Source organism: Haematobia irritans, chromosome 2 (genome assembly GCF_050003625.1).
Source record: "Haematobia irritans isolate KBUSLIRL chromosome 2, ASM5000362v1, whole genome shotgun sequence".
Taxonomy (NCBI): Eukaryota; Metazoa; Arthropoda; class Insecta; order Diptera; family Muscidae; genus Haematobia; species Haematobia irritans.
The window spans coordinates 131418038-131433602 of NC_134398.1; the positions used below are offsets into that span (position 1 = coordinate 131418038).

Consider the following 15565-nt stretch of genomic DNA (forward strand, 5'->3'; position numbering starts at 1 on the left):
TATCAATTATGCCAAGTATATATATTCTTTATCATAGAGAACCATGTCCGTCTGTCTGTTGCAATCAATCTTTAGACTTCAATAATGATGCTAACGACTTGACTTTGAAACCGATTCATTTTTTGTCAGAAAGGTTAAGTTTGATCCAATTTTCCGTAATATTGTTATCTAGAATTGTTTTATGACACAAATAAGTGTGCCGAATATGGTGTGTATCAGTCCATGTCTTAGTATAGCCCATATCTTAACCGATCTCCTCATTTGACTTCTTAAGCTTCTAGAAACCGTAGTATTAATCCCACTTGCCCGAAATTAAAAATCTAGAGGTATTTTAGGCCCACAAAGACATATGTCAAATTTATATTTTATCAGTCTATTTTTTGGTAAATCACCCATATAGAATAATCTCCCGATTGTATTTCTCGTATTCCTTTGAATAATGGGGGTAAATTCATACAGGCTTACAGAAAAATTTCGTTTACTTTACGACTGATATCATATATAGGCGGTGTGAGATAAAGGATTTTTTAAACTTTTCCAGCATGATAACCGTTTATCCTGCAAACGTCGTTTATATTGGAGCTAAAATTGTCCAACTGTCTGAAGATCAGTAATGAATGGCGATATTTATTTTACAGACACAAACTTGCACCAAGGACTACATCGACATGGGTTGCGGTCCAAAACTAATATTACTAGTAATAAGCAAATGTTTAGACAGATCGAATTTATTTCATACATTATGGGATCAGTATGATATTTGGTTTTAGTAAACAAACTGGTAAAGTTCGGATAAAAGTTTCCACCTCTCCTTTGCGTACATGATTGACAAACAGATATATTCAAGAAGAGGCTCTGGTCAAGTCAGTCTATGACTTGGACCGAATTTTTATACACTTTCTGAAGAAGAACATTTCAGAAAAGCAAAGTTTTCTTTCCACGATAAAATTCTTTCTATAAAAATAAAATATGTTAGAGACATTCGTTTTATCACTTATCACAAATTCTGCTTTATTTATTCTTAAACATAATAATTTATAAGAAAGAGGAATTTCTTTGTCTAAAATTTTGATCCGGAGTAAAGTAATGAATTTATAGTAACATAGGAAAATGTTCAATTGATACCTCATTTTAAATTTTTAAACAGCTTTGAATTGATTTGAATTAACATTCCACCATTACAAGTTTTACGTGAACAAGTGTGTTTTTGTTTAATTTCTTTTAATTTCTTTTTCTAATTTGAATATTTGAAGCAATTTGAATTGCCCTGTAATTGAGATTTGGGAATTCAACAAATTATCTTTAACTTCACACAATATATAGTTCTCTCCAAACTTGTTAGAATACAAAACCCGTATGTACATGACTTTTTAAATTGCGGAAAATATGTTTGAAAATGAGTTAGTAATAAATTTTGTAGCTATCGAATACATAATTTTAAAATACAACTTAGGTTGTTTTTTGCCACGTGACCACCTACATAAGTTTTGGAAATATGTTTAATTTGTGTATGGATATTTTCACACAAAACAATTTCTAAAGCGATTCTTATTTCAAACGTTAAGCTCTCAAAAATTAACATTAATAATAAAAAAACGTTTTCTTAGTTAAAGAATGATTGATTGTAGTCTTTTTCTTAGTTGTAGGCATTTTAAACAAAGTTTTCAATGACATAAATCTAATAATAGCGATAATTAATTGTGTTTATTAAATCACTATTTTCCATAGAATAGCTCCATCCACGCGATACACAAGAGTTAGCGAACAAAAAAATTCCCATTTGCCAATTAATATTAACTTCGTGTCAATAGTCTGCCTCTCTTCTAAAGTTTGTTGCTTAAGTCTTTTGTTTTTACACTATCAAATTCATTGATGAAGACTACAAATTGAGAGAGCACTTAATTTACAATGAATTTCGAAATTCACGCATAATGCAGTTACAACCATCCATGAACGCCCTCGCTTAAAAAACAAAACAAACACACGCACTGTTTAATGTACCGATGGTATTACTAGTGGGAGAGGAAGGGAACTACAAATTATAAAATTTGTCTTTCGACCGTGTCATCTTTTTTGAGCGAAAGTGTGGTTGTTCGTGGTGAATGACTCTTCAGCAAAGACACTAACAACACCTTGCCAAACACCAATCTTGACAGTAATTCTATGGAAACATCGGCCTTTTTCAACAATCAAAAAAAAAAAAAACAATCAGTAATACCATACCAAAGTAAGTGGGTGGTGGATTTGTGGGCGTAAAATACCTCGATTATAACGAACTGTTGTATTTTACCGCATCAATACTAAGTAAACACAGGTCCATAAACATTCGCCGCATTGGAAGAAAACAAAAAACGCAACGCGAATAGCGTAAGCCTTAAATTGCGTCAATAAACTTGATTTAATGGATAGATTTCAAAGGCAAACACATACACACGCACAGCCGTACATATTCGTATAACCTGTTACAATAGATCACAAATTAGAGAAGAGAGAGAAAAAGAGTAAAACAACAATATTTTCAAAAGACACAGTGAGCCGAGCATAAAACGGTTGAAAAAGTCAAATGCGGTTAGGCGTTAATTTCTAACAACTTCTTAACATCTGCCAAAATCAAGGAATATTTTCTCAAAAATATCTAGCTACCACAATCGTGCAGATAATAACAACAAAACTAGAGAGAAAGAGAGCAAGACGGAATTAGAAAAATTTAGTGTTAGGAGAGCGTACAATGAGAGTTAAAGCAACTTACCAAAATTGGTTTAAACCAAATGAGCACCTATGTGTGGGCGCTCCAATAGACAACATCAAACCTCTAGAAATACTCACAATAATTTCATTATGATCTTCATGGAACCAGAGAAAGGCTTGAATCCAACTTGAATTTAACAGTTGCAACCTATTTCTGTTAACTTAACATTACCACTACTTTGTATATATGGCTCTATAACTCACCTGTTGAATATACATTCGTACATGCTGGTATGGTCTGTTAAAGGTTCGAAGTCAGCCAACAGCCAAATGGCTAATTCCATTCAACTTGATTTACTAACGTTCAGTTTGTTTTTAGCGCTCGTGCGGTACGGTTGGATTTTCTGGAAAGCAAAATCTTTGAAGATTTTCTTTTCAATTTAACTCACTAGTGTCTTAAGATCAAACACCATTTACTTAGATGAATAAAAAAACAACAACAACTAATATAATAGAGTCTTTAACTTCTCCGTGTGTGTGTGCGTGAAGTTTAAAGCGAATTTCAAATGTAAAAAAGTCATATCCTATGCAATAGATTTTTTAAAGAATTTCGACAGCTATAACAAAATAAAAAACAAGAAAGAGGAGTTGAAAATATTTATTAAGTGTGAAGTTAAAAAAAAAAACTCCAAGTGAAAGTTTGCTTTGGTTCGCTTCTCTCACTTACCAATGCAAAGAAACCTAAAGCTGTGGATTTTCCCTAAACAACGATAAAAATAAATATTTTTTAAATAATTTTTTTTTATTTGATTTTAGTTGAAAATATTAACATCAAAAAAAATTTTAAGTGGCCTATAACATAACAGCAAATTCAAAGAAAAATCAAGAAAGAAAAAAAAATATCTGGCAATAAGTGTTTGTTTGTGGCAGAGGAAAAAAATAACGAAAACAGCCAAAAGAAAAGGAAAAACACTCTGTAACCAGAAAATTGTGCAAACAGAAAATTCTGTGGATTTTCCTCCTGAGTGTGTGTCTCAAGGCTGAACAAGCTGGCAAAAGCATGTACTAATTTTGGATTATTTTTGTTAAAAGAAAATGGTGAGCATTTTATAATAAATTTGTTAAAATTATACTTTATTACTAAATTAAAAAAAAAAACTAGGATAAAGAAAATTCATTTGGTGGTGAAAAAATTTTTAAAAATGTGATATGAGAAAAAAAAACAGTAACACATTCCAGAAAACATTAGAAAAATCGAAGTGTATGTAATGTAACTAAACGCGATTTTTAATCGCCATTAGTTAAAATTTCGAGAGGATACTACCAAGAAAATAAAATATAAATTAAGTGATAAATTAAATCTATTTGCTAAATATTTAGTAGGATATGGCTACGAAAAAATATTTACGAATTAGATTCGTTTTATTTAATCAATACCAGAAAAAAAATAATTTTTACAATGTTACTCATAATTATGACTTTGTGACCACAAATATTTTTTGTAAATTTTTAATTATTTCGTTTTATATTTCGAAGTTGTTTAAAACCAGAAAAAGGATTTTACTTTTTACAAACCAAAAACTTTTTTAAATAAAATAAGACTGGTTAGTTAAGATATTATTCCAATGTAAACCGAAAATAATGGAAAGAAAAGACACAAAATATATATTTAAATTTCCGTTAAAAGATAAACTTTTAATACAAAAAATGTAATTTCTTAAATATCCGTCATTTTGTTCATTTACCAAAAAAAAAGAAATATTATTATCCTTCGTGTTAACCACAAATTAAAATTCCAAAACCAAATTCGACTTTAAGTGCAAATTATGCAATGTTCGAAGTAAAAAGCATGTTTAAGACATCTGTTATTTCTGAAAACGTTTTGGCTTTATAGTCAATCATCGAATTAAATGGTGATTCCTGTAATATTGAAAATGTATTTCCAATTTTTAACGAAAAAGTGACCTCAGTTCCAATGACTCCAGTAAAATAATATATAAAATAATAAATTATACCCATTTTTAAGTCGAATCTTCTAACTCTAAGGACAAAAGGAATTCATTGAAAAGTTGATCGACTTTTAGTTAAGAAGAAAAATTTTGAATCAGAGATATGTACAGCACAACTCGCGCTCCTATTTGAATTACAAAAAATATTTGTACTCACAACAATATTTTTTTCAGTGAAGTTACAAAAATATGTGAACTTAACAGATCTTTTTTAAAAGATGTTTCTATATAATGCAATGGTTTCCTTCATTTACGAATCAAAATTATGCAGCACAAAATTTGAATTGGGATATGAAAAATTTTAATATTTTCGATACGATTCTGCAAGAGATTAAAATAATATATAAAATAATAAATTATACCCATTTTTAAGTCGAATCTTCTAACTCTAAGGACAAAAGGGATTCATTGAAAAGTTGATCGACTTTTAGTTAAGAGGAAAAATTTTGAATCAGAGATATGTACAGCACAACTCGGTCTCCTATTTGAATTACAAAAAATATTTGTACTCACAACAATATTTTTTTCAGTGAAATTACAAAAATATGTGAACTTAACAGATATTTTTTAAAATATGTTTCTATACAATGGTTTCCTTCATTTACGAATCAAAATTATGCAGGACAAACTTTGAATTGGGATATGAAAAATTTTAATATTTTCGATACGATTCTGCAAGAGATTAAAACTGAAAAAATGTACCCAATTCCAAAGAACTTGTGTTAACTTTAATTGATTCTAAGAATGTGGAATTATCCTACGAAAGAAATGTGGAAATTTCCTACAAACTATATTTAATACACAAATCACTTTTAAATTAAGATTTTTGGTATGTGACTCTGGGAAACTAATTTTACTTTATTACTCCCTTTTCATTATTTTTTCAAAATGTTGTATAAAAGTCCTTCGAAAAATGTTTTAACCAAAATTTAGAATACGCAATTCAAATATGAATAATATTTATAATTTACAAAATATAATTTACAATAGAAGATTTATGGCATTAAAGCCAAGTAGACATCAGTTTCTTAGAATTTTCTTTTATATAATCAATCACACTTAAGGGTGGAATAGCTTAACTTCGAGGACAAAATGCCTTCAGTGAAAAGTTTACCGACTTTTGATCAAGTATAAAATCCTTGTATACATGAAATGCGTTTTGTGTGCACGAATCTATTTTTTTATAAATAAAACTTTGCTTTACTCATGAAATTCAAAATTATATGAGAGCAACATTATTTTAAGGATTCAAAAGTAACGGCTTCCCAATTTAAGCAATGCTATGCAAAGAAGGGTACATTAAGACTCAATTCTCTTTAAATTGAGATTTTTTTTTTAGATTTTATTATTTTTTCTGCTTGTTTTCGTCATATAATATCGAAGTCCTTCATAGATGTGCTAACCGCAACATACAACTCCAAATTCAAACTCACTTTTAAGTATAAATTATCATTTTTTATGTAGAAAGAGTACTTAAAATAATGTATTGAAGACATGTACTATTTTTGAACGCTTTTTAACTTCGTAGTCACGATACAAAAACCGAAGCATATTCAATACTTACACCGAATTATTGATTTTACCCAAAAGTATAAAGTTTCTTTAAAATTAGTAGAAATTCCGTGCATCAGAGAAAAAATTGAATTTACTGACGGTAAAACTGTCTTAGAGGGCAAATCATGGTCGTTTTGACTACCATTTACGAAAAACAGTCATTAATTTTTATAAAATTGAACTGACTGGTACACTGAAAAAAATATTGTCGTGAGGTCAAAGATTTCGTGTCTTTAAAATACGAATGCAAATTTTGCTTAGCATAGAAGACGCATTTCTCTAATATAAAGTTTTTTTCCTTTTCCAAAAGTCGATAATTTGAATTAAAAATGGGTATCATAACATGAAAGAAAAAATGTTTTGGGGTAAGATCAACTTGACTTTAATAATTCAGAAATATTCTTTAAATTTAATGAAATTGTCTTTAAATTAGTTGTCCTTTTGTATCTTGACTACAAAGCAAAAAATCGTTCAAATATAGGACATGTTTTTCAAAACTCTATTTTAAAGAAGTTTTTTACTTGAAACATAGCATAATTTCTACTGGAAGTCGAGTCTTAATTTGGAAAATAAAGTTGTCGTTAACTCGTGTTTAAAGGACTTTGATAGCATATGAAGAAAAAAAGATGAGAAAGCGAAAAATTAAAATTTGCTTCCTGGAAGCAAATACACAAAACCCAAATTTAAAAGAGAATTGTGTCTTAAAAGTATCCTTACTTGTATTCTCCGATTCTTTGGCTCGGAATCAATACCAAATTTTTTAAAGTAAACACAAAATCTTTGGAACCGGGCATGCTTTTTTTCAGTGCATGAAAACATTTTGTAATACGTGTAAGTGATGGAAAACTGACCAAACCATTATAATTTCAAACTATATCAGAGTAACCAACATTAAAAAAAGTGTTAACTAATTTTCAGTAGTCGCATGAACTGTCAAAAAGTTCCAAGTAAAAATTGTTATGAGGTTTTCATAAAATTCTTGAAATTTTAACTAACTGGGAAAAAGTGCGATTAACTACTCTCAAAAAAAGTTTACTTGGATTCAAAGACTTTGACCTTGATTTTGGTATTGATTCGGAGCCAAAGATGGGGCTTCTTTAAAATAACGGATACTTCAAGGTAAAAAATGTTTTCTTAATTCCAAAAAAACTATAACCAAAGACGCTAAATCCTCAAAATAAGTCTTAGCCTATATTTGAAGCGTTTTTATCTTAAATCTAAAGTTCCAATATTTCAATTAATTTAAGGACAATTTCTTTAATATTGTGTAATTTCCATAATATTGTGTAAATTGTCCATTCTAAAATTTAGGTTGCGTAATCTTTAATATGACGTAAATATTTTTTTCAGTGTAGGAAGCAAATTTTGATTTTTCGTTTTTTTTTGATTTTTTTCTTCATATGCTATCTTTATTTTCCAAATTCAGGTTCGACTTCTAGTAGAAATTATGCTATGTTTCAAGAAAAAAAACATATTTAAAATAAAGTGTTGAAAAACATGCCTATTTTTGAACGATTTTTTGCTTTGTAGTCAAGATGCAAAAAGACAACAAATTTAAAGACAATTTCATTAATTTTAAAGAATTTTTCTGAATTAGTAAAGGCAAGTTGGCCTTAGCCCAAACATTTTTTCTTTCATGTTATGATACCCATTTTTAAGTAAAATCACTTCAATACGACTTCATTGAAAAGTTTATCGATTTTTGGACAAGAAAAAAAAAACTTTATATTAGAGAAATGCGTCTTCTATGCTAAGCAAAATTTGCATTCGTATTTTAAAGACATGAAATCTTTGGCATCAGGACAATATTTTTTTCAGTGTATGAGTAGTTTAACCACAATTACGGTATTTTCCAAATCATCTACTTATATTTCTCATTTAAGCTAAATATTTAAAATCATCTTATATCAATTATAGAATTTAATAAATGGCTGTATTTTTTAATGAAAAAGAATAATCTAATTATTATCTAGCCAAAATATATTCCTAATTATTATCTAGCCAAAATATATATCGTTGACATAACATATTTTGACCTTTACTTAAGGACTTTGGTATTGAGTTCGAGACAAAGACTCTGCTTCTGTCATATAAATATATTTTTAGGAAGCAATGTAGGTTTATAAAATTCTATAGAAGTCGGATTGTACGTATTGGATTTTCCTTTTTTATTTCTGATATATATTAAAATATGAATTAATGAACAGGTAGACGTTAGTTTAAAACTCCAAATTATAACAGTCAAATTTTCCTGAATTTGAAGGAACACATTTCTTATTTAAATATAAAGGGTGATTTGTTAAGAGCTTGATAACTTAAAAAAAAAAAAAACGCCTAAAATTTGCAAAATCTCATCGGTTCTTTATTTGAAACGTTAGATTGGTCCATGACATTTACTTTTTGAAGATAATTTCATTTAAATGTTGACCGCGGCTGCGTCTTAGGTGGTCCATTCGGAAAGTCCAATTTTGGGCAACTTTTTCGAGCATTTCGGCCGGAATAGCCCGAATTTCTTCGGAAATGTTGTCTTCCAAAGCTGGAATAGTTGCTGGCTTATTTCTGTAGACTTTAGACTTGACGTAGCCCCACAAAAAATAGTCTAAAGGCGTCAAATCGCATGATCTTGGTGGCCAACTTACCGGTCCATTTTTTGAGATGAATTGTTCTCCGAAGTTTTCCCTCAAAATGGCCATAGAATCGCGAGCTGTGTGGCATGTAGCGCCATCTTGTTGAAACCACATGTCAACCAAGTTCAGTTCTTCCATTTTTGGCAACAAAAAGTTTGTTAGCATCGAACGATAGCGATCGCCATTCACCGTAACGTTGCGTCCAACAGCATCTTTGAAAAAATACGGTCCAATGATTCCACCAGCGTACAAACCACACCAAACAGTGCATTTTTCGGGATGCATGGGCAGTTCTTGAACGGCTTCTGGTTGCTCTTCACTCCAAATGCGGCAATTTTGCTTATTTACGTAGCCATTCAACCAGAAATGAGCCTCATCGCTGAACAAAATTTGTCGATAAAAAAGCGGATTTTCTGCCAACTTTTCTAGGGCCCATTCACTGAAAATTCGACGTTGTGGCAGATCGTAAGTCTATTCATGATGAAATGTCAAAGCATACTGAGCATCTTTCTCTTTGACACCATGTCTGAAATCCCACGTGATCTGTCAAATACTAATGCATGAAAATCCTAACCTCAAAAGAATCACCCTTTATTATCTTATTTTATAGCTAAAAAAGCTTAAAATATTTTACAAATTTTTGAAATTAAGAATAAAAATTCTCTTTAGAAGTATCTGTTATAACTTGGGTTTTGAGTGAAGCAAAACGCAATAAATGAGATGTATCCTAATATCAATTAGATGGTACATTGACTTAAAATGTAGTTCCTTTCTCGACATATTTTTATTTCAAAGAATTTTTGTCTTTGGGTCGGATCAACATGTTTGGATCCAAGTTAATTTTTGAATAATGCATTTATTGCTAATGCAAACCACCAACCAAAATTTTTTAAATATCATATTTTAATAGGCTTAAGGATCAACGCTATATCGTATCGATTTAAATTAATCACTTTAGTTTGAGTAATATGATTATATATACTTTGTAATCTTCAACATTGTGGGTTCTGATTTAAATTCTTCAAACTCTCACAAGTTCAACTATCCATTCCACGTTTTATGTGGCAACAATAGTTTAATAATACTCAGTTTGCCCCCGAGAAGGAATATGTTCACCTCGAACATGTTTTAAGAGCAAAATGTTATTTTTGGGTGGTGACCATGGTTTTCGCAACCATGTTATTTTCTCGGAAATCATGTATCTGATTTCGGCAAGCAGGTTATATTTGACCAGAAAATAATATTTTAGTGACAAACATGTTACATGGTCACCATACAAAAATAACATTTTGCTCTTGAAACATGTTTGAGGTGATCATATTCCTTCTCTGCGTGTGGAGAACTAATATTATATAGTCTTCTTTTTAAATTAAACTTATTTTGGTGGTATGAAAACTTTTAGTGTGGTTCGTTTAGGATATCTTAAACGTTGTCAGATCTGCCTGATTTCAGCTGATTCTTACTATTATTCCATATATGTATAATATGCTTCTCCTAAAAAAACTATTCATTATAACATGTCTATAATATCATCGTTGGCTTTCATTTAGCACAAATAATCCAATTTATTGTTGCAAATGTTAAAACATCCAAAACAACTAATTAGAATAATATCCAAGAGAGCTGTCATAAAATATTAAAACTCATCATAATTAATTCAAAATTGTAGTAAAAAGAAATAACATTTTGTGTATGTCTACTTTACTTAAATTCAATGGGATAGATTGATATCATTGTCACAGTTTTTTGTTTCGGCCAATGTCAAAAAATAATGATCTATAAACATGAACGTGATTGCAAATATTATCCAACTGAATTGCACATTTTAAAATTGCTACAGCAATAAAAAAAATTGTTTAGAATATATAAAATAATATGTTTTAAACCGATAAAGATAAAAAGACCATGGAAAATCTATAAAAAATGGCTTACCAAGTATATTGCTTCAAAATTAAATAACATTTCTTTAAAAATTCTAGTTGTAGCAAGACAGGTAAAGTTTTAACTAAATTTTGAAAAATACTAGATAAAATATTGTTTTGTATTTGCTGTTCGTTTAAAATATTTTTTTAATTACATCAGAAATTGTTTTATTTTTAGATAAACAAATCAAACAAAGTCCACATTACTAGAGACTTTATTTTGCAACTGCAGTAACAAATAATTAATATTAATTGATTTTATAATGCATACAAAAAAACCCTTTAGCTCCAAACTGGCAATGGCATCATAAAATCTATTAAAATATATGGAAATATATATTTCATTAATCGGTTTATTAAAATCTCTGATAACAAAATTTTAAGCTTTTTGTATTTTCTACTAAACCATTGTTGTTATTTTAAATTAATTCAAAACGAATACTAACTAAGCAATATTTTATAAACCTATAGAAGATTTAAATTAATCGTATTGCTATTATCTCATGCTGATAACATTCAATTACTGAATGCATTTGCCAATAGAAATTTTTCAATTGAAACTCACACCAATGAAACTGTCAGTGACCCATTACCCATTATCCCAACAAACATTACAACGAAGACAATAACCTCTCAGCAAACACATGTTTTCTTTGCTATTGCCATGTGAAAATTAAACACATCTGACTTTCATGAAGCGATTCTTCTTGTTTTTTTTTTATTTTTTATTTTGTTTTGTCGTCAGTTAAGTATAGCTCAATGTTATGAGAAAATAAAAATAGATATAACTCTAGCTCTACAATAACGTCATATATAGATAATACCGAACACAAAATTACAAATTCAAGATGAGTAGGAGAATCACAAAAAAAAAATCGAAGCACAGCTCATTACCTTGCCACTTGGACTGTAGTGATAGTCTGATGATGTAATGTCAGCAATGTAAAAATACAAAAAATCTTTGTATTTTCTCCATCAAACAAAACTACAATAACCATCAATCAGTTACACTAATAGCATGGAAAGTTTAAAATTATTTAAATTACTTTTTGCAATAGAATGAAGGCCATTGCCTGGAGGGGTGGCAAAATTCCTTTCGGGGATTAAAGCCTATGGCAAGAACAAAAGCAGAGCTACCACGATTCAAATCTTCTTCTTTGGTGCCCTATGGGAAATACATTTTTTGGATGAAAACCTTTGGAAATAAAACCTCTGGCAAGTTTCAAATTCCATTCTTATAGGACCCTTGTCAACCGTGTTCAGGTAATACTTGATTGTTTTTTTTTCTGTACCAGATCTGAATTATCTGTGCAGAACTCTATTTAATATATTATATACTGTAAGGATAGACGCAACTGCTGCACTAACTGCAATGGACATAAACAATAAGTTCGAAATGCCTAATGTTTGACTTCAATTTGATTGAAAATGTTCTTCAATGGTAGATCTGAATAGATTAAGACTTCTTCAAGCAAGGTTTAAGTATTAGGCCACCGCTATAATTTAACCTAACCTAGCAAGAGAAGTCTGTCCATCTGATATTTAGCAAGATAGAACTGAAAATTTTTAATTATAGCTGTCAACCACCTCTTCTTAATCAGTATATGGAATACCTTCCCTAATTTATTAACCACACTTCCACTTATTCATACACTGAAAATAATATTGTCGTGGTGCCAAAGATTTCTTGAATTTAAAAGAAGAATACGTTATTTGCTTAGCATGGAAGACACATTTCTCTGATATAAAAGTTCCTTGTCCAAAAGTCGATAAACTTTTCATAGTAGTCGATTTGCCTTTATAATTAAGAGATTAGACTTAAAATTGGGTATTTTTAAATGAAAGTAAAATTTGTTTGACTAAGGTCAACTTGGCCTTAATAATTCTGAAAATATCTTCAAAATTATTGAAATTGTCTTTAAATTTGTTTCTTGACTACAAAGCAAATAAGACTTCAAGAATAGGAGATGGTTTCCAAAACTTTATTCTAAAGACGATTTATACTTGAAACATTTATCGTTTTCAAAGAAATTTTTATAGCACAATTTGTCCTTATATCAAGTACGCGAAACTCAAATTTAAAAGAGAATTATATTTTATCCATACTTATATTATCCGCTTTTTTGGCTCGAAATCAATACCAAAAGACAGTGTAAAAATGGAAACAGTTGTGAACAAATCAATTTTTTCTTTGTCTAAAAGTCACTAAACTTTTCAGAAAAATTCTTAAAAAATAATGCATTCGGTTTTAAACTTGTTGACATTTTGTTTTAAATACATTCTTCTCTTGAGATATATCATAAATTTTTCTTGAAGCAGACTGATTTTTTTTAAATTTAAGTTGTCCTTAACACGCTGTTAAAGTACTTTGACACATGTAGAAAAAATGAAAAAAAAAATTAATAACTACAAAATTGTTTCCTAATATCAACTACGCAAAACTCAAATTTAAAAGAGAATTGCGGCTTAAATGTAACATATTCCTACTTGAATTCTCCGCTTCTTTGGCTCGGAATCAATAGCACCATCATTGCTGTAAGAACAACATCTTTAGAACCGGCTAGCTTTTACCAAAGTATTTACCCATAATATTTCTTTACTCATTATATAAACTAATCGGCTACATTTACTTCTAAAGCCAACTTAAGTCTTTATTATTATATTTCAGTTATAATTTATCCGATACGAGAAAGTTTCTTTGACTTAAATTATCTTTGTGTGTACCATAGTTATAGGAACTAATAAAGGAGGAATTTTCTTAAAAATTAAGCATAAATAGTATTTAAAATGTACCATGAATGCCCGCATCTTCAACTTCGTCTAGCACTAAAAGCATTTTTGCAATTCTGAACTCCAATTTTTCCACCAAACTACGAAATGTTATTTAACAAAAAAAAAAGAAATAAGATACATACGTCAAATAAAATTTCTTGAAATTGTCAAAAAATATTTACTTATTTTGGAGACACCTCCGTCTATAAGACAGTTTAGTTAAATTTGTAAAACTTAACTTACATTTTCCTTCCTACTGCTAGTAGGAGTCCAAATAAAAATATTTAATACGTTTTTTGTTTTATTTCCAGTAGAAGACGTTTTTCGACTTCCGTATTCCTAGTTCTAATATTAGAAATTCTAAAAATTGTTTTCTTTGTATTTTGTTTTACTGATAAGTAACTTTTTTATGACTACATTCTTAGAAATATCTTCGTTACCAATTTAAAATCTATATGATTTAGTAAACATTTTGTTTAGTATACCCAATTACATTGCGGAAAATCCATACAAGTTACAATTAAAAAAAAATTCGGATATTTAGATGTAGAAGCCAACATTCGATTGTTACAAATTTTACCACATTATTCCGGATTTATAGTCTATTTTCTTACAATTTCACACATAGAATACATTTATAGCACCAAGTTTATACGCGGAGTAGGGTCCATATTATTATATGTATTGTCCAATTCCATACATTTCGCCATATTACCCTCAGTTGTGGCTAGGGCTGTGGAGTCGAATCAATTTTGCTCGACTTCGGCTCCGACTCCAGCATTTCTTATTAACCTCGACTCCAACTCCGGAGTCGGCTCCAGGTGGTGAACCTAAATCTCATTTTAACAGTATTCCAATTGTAATTTTAAGGTGTAGTGTTCCAAAAATAGACCGATATAAGTATTCTATTTTGCCATATGTGTTTATATGTCAAAAAAAAACTCTAATTTTAATTTTTGATACAACTCGACGACAAATCTCAGCATTTTAGGGTTGTAAAAAACTTTACATTTTAATTTCAGGCCAATAAATTAAAATACGACACAAGACTATATAGAGACCACATAAAAATATGGGTAGATAACAACAATCTTCAGAATATGAATTTATAAAAACACAAAATTTCAAAAAATAATTGGGCTTCCAGAAGTTTAAGAAGTAAAATCCTGGTATTGGTCTATATAGACATTTTATAAAAAAATAAATCTATATAAAAAAGAAAAATACACAAAAAATCAAAATGTCGGGCTAATCAGATAGAAAGTTTAGATGATAAAAAATTTAATGTGTCGGATATATAAAACAAACATAAACTGCCATAAATTAGGACGGGCGGAATTTTAAATAACCACTACCGTACAAGAGATGACAGGAATAGCTGGACAGTTACGAATATTACAGTCAGAATATTACCGACAGTTACTATAGAAGTAAAATGTAATCGATGTTATAAAGGTTATGGACATTACAGGCCATTAATTTAATGTAAAGAATTTCGAGTGGCTTTGATGAAACAAACTTTCTCCCAAGAGACCGCCTCAGATGGTACGTTGGCAGAGATTTAATTTAAAATTGCAGCTTCAAATGACATCGGGTGTATATGGAGATTTCTCAAGTAATTATCTCCATATACAAAATCTGGACCGACGGGAAATTTCCGCATTTAACTCAAAATTTCTGACAAATCTTATGAAAATGTTAGACTGGGAAAAATATCGGAGATGGGTTTATATGTAGGTGCTATATCACAAAATTGTCCGGTATGACAATTTTCTGATACTCGACATGCCTGCAAAAAATTCAGACCGTTAGGTTCTACTGCTATATTGCCTAGAATTGTACCCTTATCAAGAGCATACTTAGGGTTAAAAATCTATAGTTTACTACGTTAAAAATGGACTATACAATTGATCAATTCAGCTCATATTGTAGTAAAACCTACTTTTTATATCACCGTGGAATTTCACCCAAATAAATACACTTTGAATGGCCT

At 29.7% G+C, this 15565-nt stretch overlaps 1 protein-coding gene across 1 annotated transcript in view; it reads left to right on the forward strand.

Moving 5' to 3' along the window:
* The first annotated feature begins 3085 nt into the window (after positions 1-3085).
* Positions 3086-15565, forward strand: part of LOC142225068 (uncharacterized) — a 153518-nt gene continuing 141038 nt past the window's right edge. Inside the window, exons 1-2 of the mRNA XM_075294843.1 lie at positions 3086-3256; positions 3505-3786. The gene's annotated coding sequence lies outside the window, so the exon portion shown is untranslated. The remainder of the gene's footprint in view (positions 3257-3504; positions 3787-15565) is intronic.